Raw genomic sequence first — 17,718 nt, forward strand, 5'->3', positions numbered from 1 at the left:
TTTCATTGTAAAATAAACAATTCTGCAGTAGAGTTTTTATTTGTTAGCACATGCAACTAGACTTCAAGTTAAATGCTGTTATCCCACCACCCTTGCCCCAAAGCATGAATCAAACAAAAATAAAAATAAAGCATAGAATCAAAAGGAATGAATGAAGCTGAAACCCTACCTGCAACTTAGATCTTTGTCCTGATGTGTCTCAGCACATAGAATCTCCCTATTCACCCATAAACTATGTTTTCATTGTGTCGTGTTTAGTTTTATTTTTCATTGCTATTTGTTTAAGATGGTATAGACCAAGTCACCCTAGTAACAATTATTATTGTTATTGTACCATGTGGGAGGTGCAATGCTAGGCATAAAAGTGTAAGGTCACTGCTTTCAAGGGATTTAAAATCTGGTTAAGTATTTTTCTTGAAAAATTATAACTAAAAACACTCAACAGTACATACTAAGTGACAGCTATTGGTTTAGACAACAGCTGCAATTGTAGGTCAGGAGAAGGTGAAATGACACACACATAGAATACAGAAGGAAATGTTTACATGAGATGTGAGTTGAGATTCAGATAGGTAGACAAGGAGACAAAGGCATTCCAAAAAGAAAGGGCAGTGAGAGTAAAGGTACTGAGACAGGAAAAGATGAATTATGTTAGGGGCATAGACAATGAACTATGGCAGGAATGGTGATGCTAGAGAGGTAGAAAGTCCCCAAATAGAATGCACGAGAGTTGCCCCCCAAATTTAAAAATTTCAGGATTATCTCAAAACTTACTTGGAAGTTTACTCTGTTGCTGAACAGAGGGCTAGCGTACTATACTTCAAATGTGACTCCATTCACTCATTCAGTGATGCAGCAGTTTACGGAGCATTCCTGTGTATGCATTAGGTGCTGTAGACACAATAAAGTTAGGATATGGTCCTTTGACCTCAAGAAGGTGACAGTTTAATGGGGAATACAGAGAAATGCTTGTGAATTATAATCTAGGTTGAAAGTCATAGCCATGTCAAAATTGGAGTACCTTTGGTCTTTTACAAAAGCCCTGCTTTAATGAACCCTCATGAGAATAATGAAGAAGTCCAGGGAGGGACTCATGTATAATAACGAGTCCTTTCAATACTGCAACACAGGACAACTGTATTGACAACACATGAGACTGGTATGCTGTAAACAGGTAATACTTTGCCCTTCTTCTTTTAGTATTGGGAAAAAAGAAAAAAAGGAGATCGGGGGAAAAAATCATCACAATAGAAGGTCAGGATCCCAAAATAAACAGGTGCTTTCAGAAGAGAAAAAAATGAATACATTCTGTTATTTCTAATCATAGCTACAGCTTATAGAATACACATTACAGTACTTTTCTGGCACTCTTCTAGGTGTTTCACATATATTAACTCAATTATCACAATATCTCAGACAGGTATTTGTGCCCCAAACACAAAGTCAGTAAGAGAATGAGCTAGGGTTCAGACTCATCTGTGTTCTTAAGCAGTAGCCATGCAACTTTCTTACATGTGGGAGGGTCCCCCTGGGTAATGGTGGTGCAGGGGAAGGGGGGTCTTCAGAAAGATGTCAAATAAAGACTGTTTACATTTAAGGAAACTTAGAATGGGTGGAACGAACTGATATGAGAATCCACATTTTTGTTCTGCTTTTGTATTTTTCCATTTTATAAGACTCTGAAAGTGTTAGTCACTCAGCTGTGTCCAGCTCTTTGGGACCCCATGGACTATAGCCCCCTAGGCTTCTCCATCCACGGGACTTTCCAGGTAAGAACACTGGAGTGGATTGCTATTTCCTTCTCCAGAGGATCTTCCCGACTCAGGGATTGAACCCAGGTCTCCTGCATTACAGGCAGAATCTTTACTTTCTGAGCCACCAGGGAAGCTGGCAGAAGACTGGTAGAATTAAGTGTGAAGAGGGAATGGTTTCTTTTAGATAAATGATAATGGTATTGAATACTGACTGAACATCTATCTGTATGTACCCCGTACTCCACACAGGTACCGTTATTATTCCCATTTTACACTACCACCAACAACAAAAATTGAAGAGACTCCTATTACAAAGAAAGAAGTTTGTTTGGTCTTTATCACAACATACACAGTTGGCAAGGGCTGGAATTTAGATGTGTCTGACGTCACAAAGAGTCGGACACGACTGAGCGACTGATCTGATCTGATCTGACAAATCTTTACCATCACATTACACATTAAATGTCCAGGTTATTGGTCTTGTTGATTTGCTGGGTTTGCCTTTCTTTCATTAATATATTAGGATCCAAAAGTTCTGCTAGGCTGGAGTGGAGTTAGGAAATGGCACTGTCAGGATAAGGCTGTATTTCTTTGACAAGGCAGCTGGCTCTTCATGGCATTTTGGAACCAGAAAAACTATCTGGGAACCATTAGGGACAATCCATTCCTGTCTCTACCAAAAGTGTGGAAAATTGTGGATCTCTTTCCAATAACCAATATTTAAATATTTATCTATGAACTATTCTTTCTCTTAAAATAAGAAATTTTATCTATATGACACATCTTAAGTTAAAAGGTACAGAAACTGAACTAAGAATCACATCTTACTTCAAGTTCCAAAGTAGAGAACCATAATCATCAGAAGTACAGGATTTGGAGGTTACACTATTTCTATTAAATTTCTGATGGCCAAATAAGAATTTATTTACTGTTTGATCCAAATAAAGATATGTACATCAACAAAGGTATAGAACAGAGAGAAATTATTCATATTCTTAAATTTATTAAGGGGACAGTTAAAAATGATGCTTATTAGATGTCTTCTATATGTCTGTTATTTTACATATTTTACAGTAACTCATTTGGTTCTAACAATGACCTGTATATTGTGATCTCATTTTATATATGAAACACTTGAACTTCAGTGTGGTTAAGTAAATCAAACAATTAACAAGTGGCAGAGGCAAGGTAGACACACCTAGCTTTCTCTCTCTTTCTCTCTTTAACTATGTTGGCCTGTACTAGAAGAGAAAAGAAACCAACTCTTTGCTTCTGCAAGAATTGTTATAAAGATTAAAAACACCCTCAACAATAGGAAAAGAAGAGAGGTTTGCTGCTGCTACTGCTGCTAAGTCGCTTCAGTCGTGTCCGACTTTGTGCGACCCCATAAACAGCAGCCCACCCGACTCCCCCATCCCTGGGATTCTCCAGGCAAGAGCACTGGAGTGGGTTGCCATTTCCTTCTCCAATGCACGAAAGAGAAAAGTGAAAGTGAACTACCTCAGTCGTGTCCAACTCTTAGCGACCCCATGGACTGCAGCCTACCAGGCTCCTCCATTCATGGGATTTTCCAGGCAAGAGTACTGGAGTGGGGTGCCATTGCCTTCTCCAGAAGAGAGGTTTATAGGCAGAAATAATGCAAATGAAAAAGAATAAAAACCATTGTGTGAGCTGGACAAAACATGTATATGGGACACTTGAAGTCAAGTATTTTACTTCCAATCATAATTTTCCAACCTCTTGCTCCACTTGTTTCCCCAGATGCCATACAAATATGATACTAAATTTGATTTTCAAGGGAAAGGACTAGGACTATTACTAATAAGAAAATATGGTTTTGCATTTCTTTGGATAGCTTTATAAAATGTGTTCCCACTTCCAAAAGGTTGCAAAGAGTCAGACATGACTGGGTGCGCACACGTGTGCCCTCATACACACACACACACACACACACACACACACACACATATAATATGAAAGGCTCACTTTCTATTTATGTACATTTCTCAAATATTGTCTTTTGCAATAAGTATACTGATTTAAATTTGACTCTGTTAATAACACTCTACTTTGGCTTTCAAATGGCTTAACCATGTCTAGAAGCACAGTTGAAGAATAATCTGAATGAGACTGATAAGACCGCTCATGTGGTTTTGACCCTTAGAGAGGATAGTGGGTGGATATTATCCTTTATACTTTGTACCATTCTCAGAGGACAGTCACAGATGTGTAAACAAATGTGAAAAAGAAATAAAGGGGACAGCCAGATTGCCAGAGATCCATTAATTTACCCCTGGGGTATGTGGCTATTACAGAACTGGGGCAAATGCCAAGAGCACTGAATTCAAAGGGAGGCTCCCTGAAGTGAGTTATCTATTTAGACAACATCAGAGGATTACTGGGTCAGATCCTACTGGGTGAAGAGGTTACACCATGGGCATTTGGTAGTCACTTTGGGAATTACGCTAATTTATGGCAACATGAATATAGAGTGGCAAAGTGTCATTAAAGGCTAAGGTAAATTTATTTCTATACAAGATAGAAAGGGCAGTTGGTCATGCATCTTTTCTCATTAGCCACACTTACAAATATGGATGGCAGCCATGATAGGCTTGAAATAAAATAAAGGATAGATATCTAGTTCACTAAGTAATATCCTGGTGTCTTGAGAGAGCTGATGTCGTCATTAATCTTCTCTTTTAGCAAGAACTGGCTCTTTTTTAAAAATCATAGACCAACTTCCCATTCTGTATAGAGAGGTGAAATGAGACAGATTTTGAACAACCACCAGATTCCAAGATCAAGGAACTTGTTAGAGTCTGGCCCTGCCACTTTCTAGCAATGGAACCTTGGGTAAGTAATTGAATCTTTGAGTCTCAGTTTAGTCATGTGTAAGAGGTGCATAATAAGAGTATCCTCTTTATAAAACTTGCTATATAATTAGATAATATATAGAAAATCCATCTGTAACTTTAACAATGCTATACAAAATTAGGCGTGCCTGCTGTATTTCAAAGAAAAAGGATTCAGCCAATATAAGTCAAATTTCAGTTTCCTAAACAAGAATATTGAATGAATCTTGAGTTCAAGTTGATCTGTCTTATAAGGACTAGGAAGGACAAGGGTGGTTAGGGTCATTTGCTGAGCTCAAGTCCTATTCACTAATTCGTTCTTTTATGGATTATGCTTATATTTAAGTAATTGCGTTAGTCGCTCAGTCATGTCTGACTCTCTGTGAACCCATGGACTGTAGTCGGCCAGAATCCTCTGTCCATGGGATTCTCCAGGCAAGAATAATGGAGTGATTATTCCCTTCTTCAGGGAACTTTCTGACCAAGGATTGAACCTGGGTCTCCTACATTGCAGGCAGATTCTTTACTGTCTGAACCACCAGCGAAGCCCATATCTAAGAAATCTTGGTGCAATTTCAGGCAAAGAACAGTTCATGCAAAGATGGGCACAATACAGGACAGAAATGGTATAGACCTAACAGATGCAGAAGATATTAAGAAGAGGTGGCAAGAATACACAGAAGAACTATACAAAAAAGACCTTAATGACCCAGATAACCACGATGGTGTGATCACTCACCTAGAGGCAGACATCTTGGAATGCGAAGTCAAGAGGGCCTTAGGAAGCATCACTATCAACAAAGCTAGTGGAAGTGATGGATTTCTGGCTGAGCTATTTCAAATCCTAAAAAATGATGCTGTGAAAGTGCTGCACTCAATATGCTAGCAAATTTGGAAAACTCAGCAGTGGCCATAGGACAGGAAAAGGTCAGTTTTCATTCCAATCTCAAAGAAGGGCAATGCCAAAGAATGTTCAAACTACTATATAATTGCACTCATTTCACATGCTAGCAAAGTAATGCTCAAATTCTCCAAGCCAGGCTTCCACAGTATGTGAATCAAAAATTCCAGATGTTCAAGCTGGATTTAGAAAGGCAGAGGAACCAGAGATCAAATGGCCAACATCCACTGGATCACAGAAAAAGCAAGAGAATTCCAGAAAAACATCTACTTCTGCTTCAATGACTATGCCAAAGCCTTTGACTGTGTGGATCACAACAAATTGTGGAAAATTCTTATACCAGACTATCTTACCTGCCTCCTGAGAAACCTGTAGGCAGGTCAAGAAGCAACAGGTAGAACTAGACAAGGAACAATGGACTGGTTCCATGCTGGGAAAGGAGTACATCAAGGCTGTATATTGTTACCCTGCTTATTTAACTTATATGCAGAGTACATCACATGAAATGGTGGGCTGGATGAAGCACAAACTGGAATCAACATTGCTGGGAGAAATATCAATAATCTCAGATATGCAGATGATGCCTTCCTCATGGCAGAAAGTGAAGAGGAACTAAAGAGCCTCTTGATGAAAGTAAAGCCTTTGACTGTGTGGATCACAATAAACTGTGGAAAATTCTGAAAGAGATGGGAATACAAGACCACCTGATCTGCCTCTTGATAAATTTGTATGCAGGTCAGGAAGCAACAGTTAGAACTGGACATGGAACAACAGACTGGGTCCAAACAGGAAAAGGAATACATCAAGGCTGTATCTTGTCACCCTGCTTATTTAACTTATATGCAGAGTACATCATGAGAAACACTGGACTGGAAGAAACACAAGCTGGAATCAAGATTGCCAGGAGAAATATCAATAACCTCAGATATGCAGATGACACCACCCTTATGGCAGAAAGTGAAGAAGAACTAAAGAGCCTCTTGATGAAAGTGAAAGTGGAGAGTGAAAAAGTTGGCTTAAAGCTCAACATTCAGAAAACGAAGATCATGGCATCCGGTCCCATCACTTCATGGGAAATAGATGGGGAAACAGTGGAAACAGTGTCAGACTTTATTTTTCTGGGCTCCAAAATCACTGCAGATGGTGACTGCAGCCAAGAAATCAAAAGACGCTTACTCCTTGGAAGGAAAGTTATGACCAACCTAGATGGCATATTCAAAAGCAGAGACATTACTTTGCCAACAAAGGTTCGTCTAGTCAAGGCTGTGGTTTTTCCTGTGGTCATGTATGGATGTGAGAGTTGGACTGTGAAGAAGGCTGAGCACCAAAGAATTGATGCTTTTGAACTGTGGTGTTGGAGAAGACTCTTGAGAGTCCCTTGGACTGCAAGGAGATCCAACCAGTCCATTCTGAAGGAGATGTGCCCTGGGATTTCTTTGGAAGGAATGATGCTGAAGCTGAAACTCCAGTACTTTGGCCACCTCATGTGAAGAGTTGACTCACTGGAAAAGAATGATGCTGGGAGGGATTGGGGGCAGGAGGAGAAGGGGACGACAGAGGATGAGATGGCTGGATGGCATCACTGACTCGATGGACGTGAGTCTGAGTGAACTTCGGGAGTTGGTGATGGACAGGGAGGCCTGGCGTGCTGCGATTCATGGGGTCGCAAAGAGTCAGACACGACTGAGCAACTGAACTGAACTGAACTGAAAAAAGCTGGCTTAAAACTCAACATTCAGATAACGAAGATCATGTTATCCACTCCCATCACTTCATAGCAAATAGATGGGAAAACAACGGAAACAGTGACAGACTTTATTTTCTTGGGCTCCAAAATCACTGCAGATGGTGACTGTAGCTACGAAATTAAAAGATACTTTCTTCTAGGAAGAAAAACTATGACAAACCTAGACAGTGTATTAAAAAGCAGAGACATTACTTTGCCAACAAAGGTCAATCTTGTCAAAGCTATGGTTTTTCCAGTAGTCACGTATGGATGTGAGAGTTGCACCATAAGGAAGGCTGAATGCTAAAGAATTGATGCTTTTGAACTGTGGTGTTGGAGAAGACTCTTGAGAGTCCCTTGGATAGTAAGGAGATCAAACCTGTCCATCCTAAAGGAAATCAGTCCTGAATATTCTTTGGAAGGACTGATGCTGAAGCTAAAGCGCCAATACTTTTGCCACCTGATGTAAAGAGCTGACTCATTAGAAAAGACCCTGATATTTGGAAAGATTGAAGGCAGGAGGAGAAGGGGATGACAGAGGATGAGATGGTTGGATGGCATCACTGACTCAATGGACATGAGTTTGAGCAAGCTCTGGGAGATGATGAAGGACAGGCAAGCCTGGAATGCTGCAGTCCATGGGGTCTCAAAGAGTTGGGCACAACTGAGAAACTGCAACAATTTCAGGCCACAAATATTTTCCTTATATTTTCTTTTAATTTTTTTTTTTTATAATTTTAGGTTTTATATGTAGTTCTGTAGTCCACTTTGAGTTACTCTTTTATATATTTTGAGATACAGATCAGAATTTTTTTCTTCTTAGTGTATAGACATCAAACAGATCCAGCACAACTTGTTGAAAAGATGATCGTTTCTCCACTCGAAGTGCTTTTGAATCCTTGTCAAAAGTCAATTGTCTCTATATATGTGTGGACCTTTTTCTCCTTAGTTTTGTTGACAAGCTTTCTGTTTGCATGCCTGTGTCATGCTGCTTAGGTTACTGTGGTTTTATGATAGTCTTGAAATCATGTAATATTAGCTCTTCAACTTCATTATTTTTCCAAGTTGTTTGCATAATTCTACCTTTGCATTTACACATGAATTTCAGAATCAGTTTGTCAATTTCCACCACAAATCCTAGGAAATTTGATTTGGACATTAAATCTATACATCAATATGGGAAAAGCATCAAGTTTTCCAATCAATGAAAAAGATACCTCTTTATTTACTTCAATCTTTATGTCTGTCAGAAATGACGTATAGTTTTCAGTTTATGGGTCTTGCATATCATTTGTCAGATATATCTCAAAGTATTTTCTTTTTTAAAATGCTACTGTATGTGTATTAATTTTTAAAAAAAAAATCTGATCGCTTGCTGCTGGCATAAATACAATTAATTTTTGCACATGGATCTGTAGTCTGCAGTCTTGCTAATAAACTCTCTTACTCGCTTTCTGTTTTTGTAAATTATATATTTTCTACCTAGATGTTTATGTTATCTGTGAATAAAGGCAGTTTTTACCTTCCTTTCCAACCTTTATACTTCATATTTCTTTTTCTTGTCTAATTGCATTGGCTAAACCCTGGGTATAACGCTGAATAAAAGTGATGACAACAGTCATTTGGTCTTTTATTATGAAGTAAAAAATTGGCTGTAGGTTTTTCGTAGACACCATTATCAGATTGAGGAAGTTTTCTTCCTATTGCTGATAAGCCAAGAGTTTCCATTAAGAATGAATATTCAATTTTCCAAGCACATTGTTAAAAAAATTTTTTTTGCACCTATTGAACTGATCATAGATTTTTTCAGAAGTTTATTAACATGGTGAATTGCATTGATTTTTTGCAAGTTAAACCAACCCTGCATTCATGAGATAATGCCCATTTGGTCATGATCCATTTATTAGAGTTGATTCCCTTTGCTATCATTTTGTTCAGAATTTTTGTTTCTTTGTTCATAGTAATAATGGTCTGTCGTTTTCTTGTAATGTCTTTGAGTGGTTTTGGCACTGGGGTAATAATGCTGGTCTCAGAATAAGTTAGAAACTCTTTCCTCTACTTCAGTTTTTTGGAAGAACTACATTAGATTTCTACTTATTTCTTATTGTTTAGTAGAATTTCTTCAATGAAACTGTATGGGCCTGGGGTTTTCTTTGTGAGAAGGTTTTCAACTATTAATTCAAACATTTTTAGTAGATCTAGGGTTTTTTTTTTTGTTTTTGTTTTTTTTAATTTATTTATTTTAATTAGAGGCTAATTACTTTACAATATTGTATTGGTTAGATCTAGGTTTATACAGGTTTTCTATTTCTTTTTGAGTGAGATTTGGTAGTTTGTTTCTTTCAAGAAATTTGTCCATTTCATCTAAGTTGTCACATTTATAGGTATAGCTGTTCATAATATCTCTTTATTATCCTTTTAATATCTGTGGAATCTGTACTGATGTTATCACTCTAATCACTGATATTGGTAATTTGTGTCTTTCCTGTTTTCATGACCAATCTGGCTAAAGATTTACTAATTTTTCTTCATCTTTGCAACGAACCAACTTTGGTTTAATTGATTTCTCACTGTCTTTGTTTCCCATTTCATCTATTTCTACTTTGATCTTTATTATTTCCTTTCTTCTGCTTCTTCAGTCACTAAGTTGTTTCTGCCTCTCTTCTGCTAGCATTGCTTTATTTGCTGTTTGTTTTCTAGCTTCTTAAAGTAGAAGCTGAGGTCACTAATTTTAGTCCTCTGAAGACCTTTATTATTTACCAACTTAACTGCTATAAATTTCCTTGTAAACAGTGTTTTAGTAGTACTTCACACATTCTGATATATTTTCACACTCATTCGGTTGTGTGTTGTATTTTCACATTCATACTTTATAATTTCCCTTTTGATTTTTCCCTTGATCCATGAACTATTCAGATTTGTGCTATGTAGTTTTCCAAATATTTGGAGATTTTTCACAAATATTTCTGTTATTGATTTTAATTTAATTCCACCATAGTAGTCAGAGAACATACTTTGAATTACTTGAATAGTTTTAAATTTACTAAAAATATTTTAATGGCTCAGGATGGGGTCTATTTCAATAAATTTTCCATGTGCTTGTGAAAAGAATGCATTTTGCTGCTGTTCAGTGGAGTGTTCTGTAAGTTAAGCAGATAAAGTCGATTAATAAGCATTATTCAAGGGTACTATATCACTGATTTTTAAATTTCTTTTTCCATACATTATTGACAAAGGGGCATTGATATCTCTAACAGTTACTGTGGGTATCACCATTTCTCCTTGCAGCTCTAGCAAGTTTGTTTTCTCCCTATGTATTTAGAAACTCATTAGATACATGTGCATTTAGGACTCTTTTGTCTTTGAGAACTGACTCCTTTACTGTTATGAAATGACCTTCTTTTTCCTGTTAATATTTTTTGCTCTGAAATCTAATGTTAATATAGCCATTCAGCTTGTTTTTTTTTTTTTTTTTTTTTTTTGGATTAATGTTAGCATAGCATTTAGTTTTGATCCTTTTTACTTTATATATATATATAATATTTGAAATGTATTACTTTTTGGCAGCATATAGTTGTGCCTTGATTTTTTAAATTCAATATAACAAGCTCTGCTTTTAATTAAGGCGTTTAAACCATTTACATTTAATGTCATAATTGACATGGTTTGATTTAGATCTATCATTTGCTATTTGTTTTTTGTTTTTCCCATTTGTTCTTTGTCCTATTTTCTCTCTTTTCTTTTGGATTAAATGAATTTTTTTTGTGGTTCTTGTTTCATTTCTATTGTTGGATTATGGGCTATAACTCTTGGTTATTTTAGGAGCTGTAATGCACTTTTTAAAGTCAAAAGTTTTCCATTCAAATACCAAGGAGTATATAAATCTGAACCCCTTTAAAAAGTCTGTGGTTATGTGTTTTGTCTTTTTTTTTTTTTTTTTAAGAGGTACTGAAATGAATGGGCTAAAAAGATCAAGCTAAAATGAATGCTTGCAATTCATAATCTTTAAAATGGAGTCAAAATGCCAGAATACACTTTACTGCTTTTAAACCAAATTCACCATAGCCAGTGAGGAGCCAAAGTGAGATTTTGGAACAAGCTGAAAATTCTTCTTTTTAAATAGTATGTTGCTCTTAGTGATGCCATGCTGAATTTCTTGATAAGTTCTGAATATCGGAAATTGCGTTTACCCAGACAAAATATTAATACCTGACATTGAAAATGAACTTAAAAGTTATGTTAATATAGTCGTCACAGAAATGAAATTATTATTTCAGTAATATAGGAGAAAGACTAGATTCAATTCTATATACCTTTGTAATTTTCTGTTGAACATAGTTAGGGGCAGAACTGAGAAATTCCAGGAGCCCTATGCTGGTCAGTGAATCCTAAGACCCATGTATTTACAAGGTGAATGTCTCCATCTGAGGGATGGAAACTAGTATAGAAAACCCTGGTGGTCTAGACTTGTTCTTCTAAGTAATGCTAAAGAAGCAATTCGTGTGGCAGAAACATGGACATTCAGAGACAGACAACTGCAGTATGAGTTTTCCTTTCGTCACCACTTAATCTCTGCTTGTGCTACACAAGATAGATTACTTAATTTCTCAGAATATTTCCTTATTTTAATATCTACATATCATATTTTAGCTATAATCTAAATAATACTTATTTTACAATGTTTTGGTGAGAATTGAAAGAGGAAACTTTATAACAACTATGATTAATTCAACAATAGCAAATGTAAAGTTTCCACTTTGGCCCTGCCATGTCATTCTTTCTGGAGTTAGTAGTTGTTCTCCACTCTTCCCCTGATGCTGGGATAGACTGAAGGCAGAAGGAGAAGAGGGTGACAGAGGATGAGATGGTTGAGTGGCATCACCGATTCAATGGACATGAACTTGTGCAAACTCTGGGAGACAGTGAGGGACAGGGAAGCCTGGAGAGCTGCAGTCTATGGGGTCGTGAAGAGTCGGACACGACTTGGCGACTAAACAACAACGACGACAAATGTAAAGCATTGTTTCTATTATTTACTTCCTTTTTTTGTATTAGAGCAAAAACAGAAGTATAGCAGTAGGGATGTAATGAAGAAGATAAAATTCCTTTTTAGAATCCAGATATTCATATGGTGTTGCTATTATTAGTTATCATTAAGAACAAAAATTAATGAAGGGGTTAGTGAGGACTTAGATCAAACCTCTTTTTTCAGCAGGGCAATGGAATTTCTCTTGAGCAATGACACTCATTGTTGATACTTAATGCTTTCCACTTTCTTACTCTCCCACCCCGAGTACAATGATGTAGGTGACAATACCCAAATCAAAACAATGTAATGCAGTGTTCTGCAATGGGGTCATGAAGAGTCAGACATGACTGAGCGACTGAACTGACTGGCTGACTGAATGCAGTTTTTATAACTGTTTCATTACAGGCTCATCATTTTTGCTCCAGTTGACAATGATGGTCTCTTAGAAGTCTCCAGAGCAGTGTGGCTGCTTAAGAGAAGCTTGTGTTACTTGAAGTGTCTACTAGCACTAATCAGCATGGTCTGCTAGACTCCCCAGTTGATTAGATTCTTCAGTAAACTTCTGATTTGTCAATGTTTTCTCTTTGACAAAGCTAGCTTTCTCTTTCATTTCTAAGCACATTGCAGAACTGCCTTAAAACAAAGATGCAAAACTTTTGGAGCATTGAGACCATATTGGAAATCTTTTGCAAACCTTAAGGGCTAATTCTTTGATGTATACTTGCATAAAACAGGATTGCATTATTGAATGTAGTCATATCAAAAAAGGTCAGGCATTGCCATTTGCCATTTGTAATCTCCAATAAAGTAAGGGTGTGTGTGTGTGGGTGTGTATGTGTGTTAACAAGATGACTTTGAACAGGACCAAGGAAATGGAAGTAGTAAGGCTTAGTATAAAGGTGCCTAAAAGGTTGAGAATTATGAAAATTGGGTTTTGCGCCAGGTTCTATTCTGTGAGGTCATGGAGTACAGGGGCATAAAGTTTTTCTTTGCATCCTGAGCTCCTATTATGTACCAAGTATTATCTGCTGCACATGTAGAAATATTTTCTACATGCCACTATTAGCTGTGAGTTCCTGGGGGTAGTCAACATTTCCGAATCTGACTACTCATCAGTCAACTGGAGACAATAGTCACAAAACCTTACAGGCTATACTGTGTGGGCTAAACCATTGAATGCAATCACATATAAACTGAAAAGCCTATAATGAAAATCAGAGTTCATATTGATTGGGAACACAGGCTCTGGCATCAGAGGACTTGATCAGAATAGATAGGATCTCAGATTTTTGTGCACATTCTTTAAGCTAATTATAGTTTATCTGCAAAATGGGAGTAAATATTGGTTTGAGACGGTAGATAGAATCCAGATCAAAAAAAAAAAAAGAATAATAATCCAGGAATCCCACTGTCTTCTATAAAAAAAAGTCCTATGAAATGACAGGAGAGGTATTTTTAAAAAGAATGATAAAACCACGTAGCATTGGGAAATACGGACTTGTGCTATCAAAAAGCTAGAGATTTTGAAGCATTCCTGAAAGTTAGAAATAGGACGTTAAGATAGGAGGAAACTATGCCCCAAGATACGAGCAGGAAAGCACGCTCTGAAGATAAGAACAGTTAAAAAGATGTACTCTGTGCTTAGAGACATACAAGTAAAAGAGGCATGTCTGTGTGAGTAACTGGGAAACTAAAATCTCTTCAGCAGTCTTGTTACTCCCCTACTTCAATTCCTCCATTTGCTGAAAGGGTGAGAAAGGGCCCGTACTTGGAAGACAGCCATGACCAAGAAAAACCAGAGACTTCGAGGAGGGGCAAGGCACCCCCAAGCCCAGAAAGAGAGATCCCAGCACACTACAATGAACTTATATTTCTCCTTTTCCCTTCTTTAAGAGTACCTATAATGAGAACCTGTATCTTCTTCCCTCATCCCTCTCGCCCATAGATTTTCAAACACAAAGTGAAAATACAAATAAGAATCAAATTAGGAAATATTTGGGCTGAAGCAAAAACAACATGAAAAATATGAACAAAGGTCAACAAATAATACCCCTCAAAAGTACATAAGGAAACAATCAATAAAACTAGTAGAATATTTTAATATTTAAATAAAAATAACATTCCAAAAGAGAATCTAGAGGATAATAGCATCATAAAAATAAGAAGACAGTTATAAAAAATGAAATAGTTAAAGAATGTGGAATTAAAAACTTCCAGAAAACACAAAAAGCGTCTCCATAGGCAGGTGGAAAGCAGAAAGGACAGAGCTTCAGGGCAAAAGGAGATGAATAAAAAGGTACAGAGTGGGGAGAGTAAGAGTGACTGCTCTTAGAAGATTAAACGAGAGAAGCCATGTAAGATTGCCTAGTTCAGTGGCTACCACATAGGAAGGCTACACTCTACAGGAACTTTATTACTCTTATTATAGTTGTTATAACCGAACTACCCAATTCTTAGTTACTAATTTTATCATTGTTATTATATTATCACTAAAATACAGTCTCTGCAAAGTCCTACGTCTAATATTCTAAGAGCTGATGACAATAAGAGGAAGTAGAGGTGGAAAGGAGCCAGGAAATAGGACTCGAGGACCTAGAGTCAGGGTGACGACACTCAGTAGCTAGTTTAGGTGAGGAAAAGTAGGAAGCTAGATGTGAGGACAAGAGGGAAAGGGGAATGGGAACATAAAGAGAACTTCCTGACCTGATGTTTAGGGAGAAGCAACTATGGGGCTGATGTTGCAGATTCATTCTGGGTTCAAAAGTGTGATGGTACCAGGGGCCCACCATGGTACTGGCGTGGGGTGCCATGCCCTCCTCCAGATGGAGGCCCCATGTTGGTCAGAGGCCACACAGAAGGCCAGCATTAGGCTCATCTCATGGCACCCTATGCCCTGCCCACCAAAGCATCCTATGGATCCTTTGGATCAGAGATAACCTTAGACCTGATGGGTCTCCCAGGATGGTTCTGACTTAGAACAAACATTTTGAGACTATGTACTATAGCAACTCCACAGATTAAGAAGGTTTTACATTTTATTTTCATCAAGATTGACAAAGCTACTCCCAATTTCTTAATCAATTAAAGCTTCTCTCACCTAATAAGAGGCTTCCCAGGTGGCTCTAGTGCTAAAGACCCCACCTGCCAATGCAGGGGATGGAAGAGACCTGGGTTCAATCCCTGGGTTGAGAAGATTTCCTGGAGGAGGTCATGGCAACCCACTCCAGCATTCTTGGCTGAAGAGTCCCATGGATAGAGCAGCCTGGAAGGCTACAGTCCATGGGGTCACAAAGAGTTGGACAAGATCACCTAATGTGAATGCTAGCATCAAAGTGATTTTGTTTGCTTGTGAGACATGTTGTCAGGCTATAGACTAATATATGAATTTACGAATCCCTAATGCAGGCAAACCCCTGAGTGCCTTTTGAGAGTTACTTCTTTAAAACTTTCCTTTAGGCTTCAGGTTGGTCTTTGTACCTCAGAATTCTATCATTTACCCCAATACCTAAATAAATATCTTTATTTTCAAGAGAGATATGCAGGACACCCATTTCTAGACGTCTTAGAAAGAACTCATTTAACTGAACGTTATATCTCATTACCACTAAATGTCTAATAATAAAATCAGTTTGCAGATACCATCTCCATTTCCATATATTATTTATACAAGCTTGAGGTTTGTAATTTCAAGACCAAAAATGTTGATAGAAATTTACATATTATTCAAATGGCATAATTTATTGATAAAGCACACAAATAATAGAGGTGATGCTCACAGCAGTTTGGAGGCGAATGTATAATTTACAACATTAAACAACTTCATGAACAAGAGTGAAAATTGCATGATAGGCCCTGCCTGAGAAAATACTAACTATAAAACTAATGTATTTGAGTTTTATGTTTTTGTAACAAGGCAAACTTTTTTGTGGGAAACTGATAAGACTATTGGCTTTCAACCTGTGAGCACATAAAAAAGCATCGATTGGCCTGAAGAGAAGGGACAGGCACAGTCATCTTCTTGCCTACCTGCCTCTCAGTTCTCCAGCAATACCAACCATTCATTAACATTGGCAGGCAAAAGGGAAATCTATAAAAGATTGTGTTTAAAGCCTCATAAATGATGGGGCTAATTTTTGTATCAGCAATATTTCTTAAAACCAGAAAAAAATTATGATTTAAAATAATTAATTTTAGAATCAAGATACTATAATAAGAACTGTTACAATTATTTCATTCATTCAAGGTATATGTCTTGGGGGGAGATCTCATTCAAAGTTTACTCAACATGCCAGCTTTCAGATCCCAGGATAATAGACTGTGCTGGACACCGTTGGAAGTCTTCCCAATTCTCACTCCCACACTCTACTTTCTAATAAAACTTTGATTCCATTCGACCATCCAGTTTAAGATGTCAGTCCTGTTGGCATCCTAACCAACACCTCCATGGATACACAGTGCTTTAGCCTAAAGCAGTCATTAAAAGCCAAGATTGCAGGTCTGGTGTTAGACTGGGAGAAGAGATAATCTATGGTTGGTCCTCCTCCAATTAAAGCACCCAGACAGACTTGGATTTCAATTATTTGCAGGGTCTGCCCAGACATGAATATAAAATGTTAATCATAAGTTATTGTTTAAGATGCAAAGAAAGTAAAGCTCCATTCATTTAAATAATAAGGAAATCAATTATCTCATATAATGGGAAGCCCAAAAGGAGAAAAGATTTCATGTTTGGCTAATTCAAAAGCCATACCATGTCCCCCTGGGCTAAATTCCTCTTATCCCTCTCCCCTATAATCTTTGGTATTGTCTTGTTCCTGAGGCTGGTTCCTCTCCTCCTCATTGGATATCTGCTGCTAGCAATGAGAACTGTGTGCTTCATTATTCATGTCCAGCATGAGAAAGAAAACCCCTGCCCCAACTATGCAGTGAAAATCCTTCCCTGTGTTCCAAATCTAGATCACATAACCAACTAAGTAGATTTACTATAGTCCTTACAATAGAGTCTGATCCTGCCTAGCTTAGAAATTTAAGACTGTCTCCAGACCCTGGGAAGTATTTAGCTCCCCTTCAGTCTCCTGGGCTACTTGAGGGAGGGGTGGATACCTGAATAGATTCAGATTCTGTTTGGAAGAAGGAAGGAGGTATGGATGCTTGGGAGGGAATCATCAGCATACACGATTCAAGGAAGACAGTTCTTCAAATTGTAAATTGGCAGAAATAACCTCTTTTATGGGATTTTGAGTTAAGAGAAAGAAAATCACTATTTCTTTTTGTAAATAATGATGTGGTATTGGCAACATCTGCTGGATCATTGAAAAAGCAAGAGAGTTCCAGAAAAACATCTATTTCTGCTTTATTGATATGCCAAAGCCTTTGACTGTGTGGATCACAATAAACTGTGGAGAATTCTGAAAGAGATGGGAATACCAGACCACCTGACCTGCCTCTTCAGAAAC

The 17,718-nt window shown here is 37.5% G+C and overlaps 1 protein-coding gene across 1 annotated transcript in view; it reads right to left on the minus strand.

The window, feature by feature from the left end:
* RNLS (renalase, FAD dependent amine oxidase) overlaps window positions 1-17,718 on the minus strand; it is a 288,661-nt gene that overhangs the window by 120,093 nt on the left and 150,850 nt on the right. The gene's annotated exons all lie outside the window — the stretch shown is intronic.

Source organism: Bubalus kerabau, chromosome 22, assembly GCF_029407905.1.
Source record: "Bubalus kerabau isolate K-KA32 ecotype Philippines breed swamp buffalo chromosome 22, PCC_UOA_SB_1v2, whole genome shotgun sequence".
Taxonomy (NCBI): domain Eukaryota; kingdom Metazoa; phylum Chordata; class Mammalia; order Artiodactyla; family Bovidae; genus Bubalus; species Bubalus kerabau.